At 46.6% G+C, this 8,895-nt stretch overlaps 1 pseudogene; it reads right to left on the bottom strand.

Moving 5' to 3' along the window:
- Window positions 1–4,021: 4,021 nt before the first annotated feature.
- Window positions 4,022–8,518, bottom strand: LOC142558454 (putative serine carboxypeptidase CPVL; annotated as a pseudogene).
- Between the last annotated feature and the right edge of the window lie 377 nt (window positions 8,519–8,895).

The following is an 8,895-nucleotide window of genomic DNA, read 5'->3' as shown; positions in this document are numbered from 1 at the left end:
GTGTTCGCAACGACCCGGCGTTATATATATCAAGGCTGCAGGTGTCAGGTATGCTTCACAAGTTTTACGAAGCGATCAACATGGTAGCCCTTCAACCTCTTCTCAGAAGGGAATAAGAGTTATTCCTAAGCGATTTTGCTCTTGTTACGTGTGAAAAATCGACTACGTCTTCAATAATCACCTGGAAACGCTACCATACCGTCAATAAGCGACCGCCGAAGGCACTTTCGTTCGGGGACGCGTGCAGCAGCGCGTCTGGCCAGGTGGCGGTAACAACTTTATTGAGATTCTGCTCAGTTATGACCTGGCAGGCCTGAGTCCTAGGATGGCCCCTCACGAGGAGCTACCCTTTCGGCCCCGCCAACGAGGGCTTTTTGTAGTTTTTCATCCGGCGTTCTGAGCAGCTCCTTCCACGTCTGTTGTGAGGGAGCTGGCAGGAGCGACCTGGGAGGTGGTAAGCCCTCGCACCCCCAAAGAATGTGATTTTGGGTAGCCAATGTTGGATTTGTGCAGTTTTGACATATTGGGGCTCCATTTCCCGTTGGTAATTATGGCCAGCCAATGTGGGCTGGGGAACGACTTAGTTTGGATTCGACGCAGGATCGAGGATTGCGCTCGCGTGAGGCTTGCGTTTGGAGGCGGGTAGATTCGCCTTTTTTGCTTGTAGTAGTTTGTTATCACGTAGTATGTCGTCGGTGCCTCATCCATGGCATCCGAGTCTGAGGGGTACTCCTCCCGGTTGATTAACCTCGGGCTACCCAGTGCGCGTCCTGATTCCCTCGATTCCCCGAATGGGCAGGGACCCATACGAGTTCAACAGTATTTTCATTTGTAAAGTCCCGTAGGACTCGCGCGGCACAGACGCCTATGCTGCCTCTCGAAAAGTTGACGATTTCCCTTTTGGGCATTCCTGTTTGACCTGGAATGGCCTGGAGTGGGCGAGCAGTGGACGAGGCCCTAGAATGGCCCCGTCTGCACTTTTTCGAGGGATGATAGACTGCCCGTGCGCCCAGGGAAACGAATAGCTCGCTTTGATTTATTGCGCACGGTTCGTTTTATTTCGCGCACCACGAGGAAACGCGTGTTTTCCGTATGTACAGCGAAGACGAAGAAAAAAAAAAGAAGCAGCGAAAGTAAGAACAAGGAGTCGAACAGCGTTTTCGCTCATCTTCGCACGTCGCCATTAAAAACTCCGCTCCTTCACCGTGGCGCACAACCCGACGAACCTCCCGCTCTAACGGGAGTGTTCTAAACTGCGTGTACGCAGCGGAAAGGCGTCGTACATAAAATTTTATTTCGAGGGCTTTAAGCATGTATAAGCGACACAAGGATGAGACGACAGTGGGAAAGCCTACTGGATCTTCAAGGCTTGGTCCTCGGTTGCCTCCAAATGTTTATTGTGTTGTGTACAATGCAAAACATGCGTAAAAAATCCAGTGGATAGAAAGAAGCGTCTGGCAAAGAAAATACGAGAGCCGTTGACGTTTTCCTGCGCATTCTTGCGTCTAAAGGGTTCTACAGTATGTATCCTTGTTCTGGACAGAGGGAGTATTAGCATGACGTCACGTGTGTCATTTTGAAGTCATATTCACCGCTTTCATTGGGCGGCTCAAGATTAGCATATCCAGATAACACGCATCTTTCCGCCATGCGGGCTGCACTACAACATGGCGACTTTCGATGACGTCATTGCATATCCCTATACTCGCGGACAACCTTCTGTGACAATGAAGGGAACGCTATGGTTGCTGAGCTGCTGCGTTGCAATGCCAAGTAGCGCCCTTTCTTTCTTTTTTTGGATACGTGCTGAATCAGCGTAGCTTTCATGTGTGACGGTTTCACATTTGCCTCAAGGCGGAAGAGAAAAGCAACAAAAATAGTAGGTGACCACAATCTTCGACTTAGTGTCTCTTAGTGGCACTCGAACCTCGGCGTTGGTGTTCTTTAGGTTAACTTTAGGTGAACGCAACGCACGAACCGAGCTTGGAGCAACTGTTTTCCTTAATTAGCCGGTTAAATATCATGCCACCTTCTTGTGTGTGACGTCATTAGTGACGTCATTACTTCCGCTTTCTGCCTCCGGATTTCCAGGAATTTCGCCAATGTCTAGCGCATGTGGCGGCTCTCTAAAGTTGACAATTCTGTGCTCTGGTGTGCGGTAATCAGTGATCTCTAGTTAATTCTCTTTATTCCTGACACTTCAGTAACGTAGTTTGTAACTAAACTCCATGCTCGGATATCATATATAAAATGAAGCCCATGAATATTGTACTGCGTTATTTTTTTCTTTTTTTTCCTCATTTATTTTGAATTTCGTCCCCGGTCGTCTCAGGGATTTCTAATTAATTCTAGTTATTCTAGGCACTTCAGTAACTCAACTCGTAACTAAACTTGTGTCTGTCTATAATGAAACCTATGAAAAAAATAATGACACCTATGATTTTTGTACTGTCCTATTTCTTTCTGATTTATTTTCGTTTTCATCCCCGGTCCTCTTCAGAGGTGAAGCGGAAGTGCTGCGCAAGAAAAGGGAGTGTCACTCGATCGATGCCCGTGCCACTAATAAGTCAAATTTTAATCTCAGTGGTGTACTTTATCTCATTTCGCTGTGGTATATAAAATATTAATGTGGGACTATTTTCAGGAGCTCCCTTGGAGGCGTGCGCTTTGTCTGCGTTGCTTTCTCATCATTGCCACAGTAATTTGCCCGCAAGTATACGGTACACGTGCATGAAATTGCCTACCGTTTTTGCATGATTCTACCGCGCCACCGATTGTAACGCGCCGTTATATTACTGCCCAAATATATATAAAAAATAATTTCGTGTCGAGTCTACCGCGCGGATCAAGTAACGGAACCTCAGTCGACGCGTACCGTGTTGAAACGATATAATGGAACTTGCTAAGGCACACAGAAACGGACACAGCTTCACATGAGCGGCTAGTGGCTATCGGAGTCCAACGAGGTCTCATTTTCGCTGCCGACCGACCACAGCAAATCATCTTCAGTTCCGTTTAATGCATTAGAAACGCCACATTTCTGGAGGCTGGCGCAACCATCGTCTGCGGGAGGGCATTTCATGCACGATGCACCACCTTGCAATGTCTCCGAGCGTCCTTTTTTTTAGATGGGTGAAACTGCGGCTTTCGTTTTCGTTATTCTTCATATTTTAGAATTTCAAAGTACTCTCGTCATTATCTAAATGAAGTTCAGTGTACGTATTCGACTTTTTTCACAAAATTCGGCGCACCTGTTTTAGATATTATTTTCCCTGGAAAATAAGCTTTGTCGGTGATTATATTTCCCTAAATGTGTGTTTACCTACTGTATGGTAACCCATGAATCAATGATAGCATACCGTACTGTGCAGTGACCTGTTTGTTTCGAAAATGTGACTTATCCTCTTTCTTATATAAGGAGAAGACATATAAAAGCTGCCTCAGCATTGATTACGGGATACGACATCATTTATTTCTTATTCATTAATAACACTTAATTTCTGTGCACTAACCTGTAGATAAAGTGATTCTGCAAACTTGGAACGTTCCGTGCTATTTTCTGGACAGACAAGCTCACATTCTTTGAAGCGGACGCCAACTCCCGGGCTCTTCTGATCGAATACGTCAATAATTGCCGTGCAAAAAAGAAAGGAAATGGGAAAGGAAAAGAAAGAACAAGAAAAAAGAAAACACTGTTATGGTGGAAGCAACAGGCTTTTATTAAATATGCTTCGTTGTAGGGTTTATTTATCTGTTTAATATGGTAGCGACAGGAAACCTGAATTTAATTTTCAGAGACAGATAGTCGTGATGGAATGGAGAGCACCTAACTACGTAAATCACGGCGGATTAATGAAGCGCTAGATGCACGCCACTCGGAATACCAACTTTAGGGAACGAGTGGGCACGCTGATGTTGGCTTATGAAACCTAGAACTTGAACTAATGAAATTGTTTATGAGATAGTTGACCTCATCAGATTTGTCTAGCGCAGCGTAGTGACCTGCTCCGAGTACCACTGCCTACGCCAAATTGCGGGCTCGAACTATGTATCCACTTATGCCGTCGGAACCACTGCTCGCCGTCCATCCATCTCGAGGTGCACTTCGGTATTCCGAAGCACCACTCCAGTCCAGGCTACGCAAGTAGGCTCGCTGATTGGTTGGAGGAAACAGAGTGTCCAGCTGACCTATGTAGACCAGCATCTTACTCGCACTGAGGAGCAGCTCCACCTCAGCAGTGATGTCTCTAAGGAAATCAAATGCCAGGCTTGTCAGGAGGTCTTGGTTGGTCGCTTGAAAATTGGCGTCGAGCCCTACGTGAATTGCCTCCCTCAGTCCCGTAGGGTTGGCGTATTGGTAGAATTCAATCATGATTGCCGGTATCTCGCAGTACAGAGCGCTCGCTTGTTGGTTATACAACGTGAGATTTTGAAACAAGGTGGGCTGGGTGGGGTTAGCGAAGGTGGTTTGGGACAAGATTTCCAAGGCTTCCGGACCCTTGTCTTCGGCCAAGAGGCTCCTCATGGTTGAGAACTGTTTCGCGAATTCATCGCCGCCTTCCCGGGTGAGCATTGAAACTTGGTGGAGGAATTCGCTGGAGTCAGCCACGTCGAAGATAGATCCCATGAATCCGTCTCCGACAGCTGCTCCTTGAAGATTGAGGGGCACACGCTTGACTTGGTCGGTGAGCAGCCGGTAAGCGATTGCAACGGCGTATCTCACTGTAAAAACACGATTACGGAATTAGTTTGTAACATTCTCTTACAAGGCTTTTCCCCTACCTTGTGCAATATATATATAAATCATTTGACTAATTAGTTATGCACTTTCTATTAATCGACTTCACCAACCATCCGCCCTCGCGCTGCTGCTCCTGCTGTTGTCGCTATTGTTGTGATCATGGTTTTTGCGGATGGGGAAGATTATTCAGTGGAAGATTCCTTTCCCAATAATCCTTAAGAACTTTAATCAGTCGCATGGCAAGATCTTGCTTAAATGAACTGGCTTACTTTGCAACTGCGTTGTGGTCTTTTGCGGAACCGGTTTAATAGAAAACGATGCCGTGTTATACCACGACAGAAAAAGAAAATTAAATTATGGGGTTTAACGTGCCAAAACCACTTTCTGATTATGAGGCACGCCGTAGTGGGGGACTCTGGAAGTTTCTACCACTTGGGGTTCTTTAACGTGCACCTAAATCTAAGTACACGGGTGTTTTCGCATTTCGCCCCCATCGAAATGCGGCCGCCGTGGCCGGGATTCGATCCCGCGACCTCGTGCTCTACAGCCCGACACCATAGAGATCAACCACGGCGGGTTTTCAAAAATATTCACGACCGCGATAACGAGCACGGTATCTGACACCGATGCCCACCTCCGTACGACTCTCCGGCGACGTAGAAATCTCGATCCGTGTACTCAGAGAAAAGCGCCAGAAATATTCCCAGGAATTCGGCGATCTCCGCGGCGATGTCCTCGAGGATGTGCGGGTAACCAGAGGTGTCTTTCGTGAAGCTGTAGCCAGCTCCAACGGGAACGTCGAGGTAGATGACGCTCACGTCACTTTGCATAGTGTGGAGCCGCTTGTAAAGCTTTCCATCGGCGTCGAGGGCCAACGGTCCGAACTCGAGGAACTGGCCGAACAGGGAGGACATACCTGGACCGCCTTGCATCCATAGCATCAGTGGCGCGGTTGACGGGTCTTCCTGAAATAGTTGCCATTTATAAGGTGGCGCAGTGTAATATATTTTCATAAGCGGAATTGATAACGTTTAATTATATTTTTGTTTTTACACTTGTGACCACCAAACAGAGTGAGAAAGCGATGCGAATGCCACAGCGATAGCGAAATGTATCCATAGAGGGTAATTTATGTAAGAAACGGCGTGCAGTTGCTTCAGAGGAAGTCTCCCACCACCTTCTACTCGGCGACAGCGGAAAAGTAAAGGGAGTGAAAGGGTGTTATGAGGGGGAAGGCAGTGCGGGTACATAAACGCAGTGACTAGTGAGGAGAACACTGCGATGACCACTTCGGCGATACGAGCCAACAAGCTCACCTGAATTTGCTCGACCAGCCAATCAGCGCGCGCCTGACGGCCATACTATCGCCGAAAGTGATCGTCGCGGAATATACGTCCACAGATGAACTTATCCCAGCCGCTATTCAAGCAAAACCTGCGCTCAGCAAATAATGCAAGCAAGGCTCAAGTTGCAGGACGGGACACGGGGTTACAACATGTAGCGCGCCATCTTGGCCTCTTGGTGATCGTTAATATACGGTGACTCTGTAGTTAAGCGCATCAGTGAGACATAAGGCCAACCCTGGACCTTAGTCCAGTTTTGGCGGTACGCGCAGGATAGAGGTAATTGGAGATCCCAGGGAGAGGCCTTCGTCCTGCAGTGGACATAAAATAGGCTGCTGCTGCTGAAGATGATGATGATTCCCGCCCATGCAAGTGCTCCGATAGAGTGCGCCTGTGTACGTAAGCTTATGGTGAGGTAAGGCCCTAGCATTTATTAAGGAATGTTTCTTTCTGACCGTCGTGCCTAGGGATACGAAGCTATTTTAATGGACCATAATAGCCGCACGGCCTAATCGTGTCCGAAATGCGACCTTGGTGCGCGAACCTGGAAATGGTGTGGAATCTCAGCCAGCGTGGAGAATGCCACCGAGAAAAGAACAATTTTCATCGAACAGTTTGCAAGCTACTTTGCTACTGACAAGCGTTTTGGCAGGCAGCTACGTAGCACCTCTGGTGATCGTAAATTTGTCAGGTTTAGAAGCACTTTGCCTCTCAGTTTATGATGCTCTAATATAATACAACTTCTCCAGGGCGGAAGGCAGACAGGAAAGTAAGAGTAAAATAAGTTACCTTGAACGATATCTCTTTCTTTGTTTTTGGCAGCCGCATCTGAAGGAGACCTCCTGTTTACAAGCAGTAAGCTTGAGGTCGGAGAAGGCAGGTCAATATGAGGTCAGAGAACAGAAAGGGCAATACTTACGAGCAGTGAATCGTAATTACTTACAACAATCCAAAGTACAGGAATATAGGAGAACGACATACATTGACAAAGAAATGTAAAAGTGAAGAAGCTTTTCTGTAGTAAATTTCGAACTACTATGCAAACTGTTTGCCTATTGTGGAGAGCCGCAACATTTAATAATTCTGGGAGTGCTAGTCATGAGAACTTCTCGAGAGCGAACTGCCGCACGAAAAAATTGTAAAAAAAGCAAAAGAAAAACAAAGTTAATTCGAGTCGTTTTACTGGCAGCGGCAACTTTGTCTTTCGTCACATTTACAAGTAGGAAAACGGTGATTTATTTGAAGGCGCAAGAAAGGTTGCGAGATAGATCGGAACGACATGCGTTGACAACAAAAGGGATTATCGAAGAGACGCCTCTGTATACTACATAATCAACTACTGCAGGAGATTCGGGGCAACACTGGAGCATGGCAGCATTTAATAACACTGGGTGTAATATCAGCAGAATTTATTCGCGGAAAGGTAGAGAAGTCCGATGGAGGATGAAGATGACAATAATATTGCACGATTTGATGCTAGTGGTCTACGGCAGCGTATTTGAAGTCGGTCTATAGTCCTCTCTCGTGAGAAATTCGTATAGAGTGGACCCTTACTGTGGGAGTAGTACGTTTGAGTTGGGGTTCGAGACCCAAAAGAAAGTCCTTTGGGTATGGTCTGGCGTCATGAGAGGGTAAAGCTCGTCGTTCCTGTCTTCACGCTGAGCGAGTGCAGCATATACTCGTTAGCGCTTCGGGTACATGATAGCAGCCGCAATTAGGATTAGCTCCCACGGCTGCTGAGGTGAATGTAACACCGAGAAGTCGTATCTTGCGCACCAAGTCCAAGCTTTTTGTGGCAAGCGAAACTTAATTTGGTGACGATATTGTGGAGGCGCCTGTGATGAGCCAGATTAAGCAAAGTTATCGAATGTGGAATTTTCGTATGACATGAAGCGGTGTGCGCTGGATGCATGAAAGAAGACGAAGAAGTGGACTAGGGGAGAAGTGAGGACGAAGAAGTTGGAATAAAATGGCGGACGACACCCGCCTCACTGAGACTATGTCATTTCTGCTGCCGTTCTATGACATATGCGAATTGAGAATTTACAGCGGATCAGGAATAAACAATGCGAACTTTGGAGTTATCACACAAGAAACGGCTTTCCCGACAGCATGTACCTAGTTAGCCAATAAAATTTTATTTCGTGACCCTATTGCGCTCGTGAAGCCCATGTGCTGGGCGTGCTGCACATGAAGCTTTTGAACGAGGTATAAATCAACGTAAACACTTACCTGTGCCTGGACGTAGAGGAAGAACATGTTGCTTCCGAGTGTTTTGTTCACAGTGATAAAACCAGAGTGAGCTGTGGCGTTTGCCTCTTTAGCGAACAAGTCCACTCTGCTTTTGGCCCTAGCTTCGTCGTATTTCTTTTGCTCCTATTAAGGGCGTCAGAAACAGTGGTCCCGAATCTGTAGAACTAAACGAGAATGGCATTTGTTGGTTATTCGGCTAGGTAAAACTTTGTGTGTTCATTGCTTGGTATTGTAGGGAAGAGTCCGTTTCATTTGCAAAAGAAAAACGTGGAAGAATGCTCCTGTGTGTTGTAAAAAAAGAAGACCATTGTGGGCACCGAGGAAGAGGAAAGCCTTTAGAAACACGAGACTCAATATATTTAGTGGTAGCCTAGCTCTGACGATATTTGAATTGTCATCAAAGAGAAAGTACCAGACAAAGCAAGCAGACGAAATAGAAGAAAAATCACCAGGTGTAATGTCTTCTCTAGTCGTGTACCTGTGTGTGAGCGCACGCGCGTCTGTCATTTATCCTATTTTGCTGCAGCGCAAGCTGAACGACAACAGAAAGGCACATTT

Source organism: Dermacentor variabilis, chromosome 9, assembly GCF_050947875.1.
Source record: "Dermacentor variabilis isolate Ectoservices chromosome 9, ASM5094787v1, whole genome shotgun sequence".
NCBI classification, from domain to species: Eukaryota; Metazoa; Arthropoda; class Arachnida; order Ixodida; family Ixodidae; genus Dermacentor; species Dermacentor variabilis.
The sequence above is the reverse complement of the archived record's forward strand: the minus strand, read 5'-3'. Positions and strand labels throughout refer to the sequence as shown.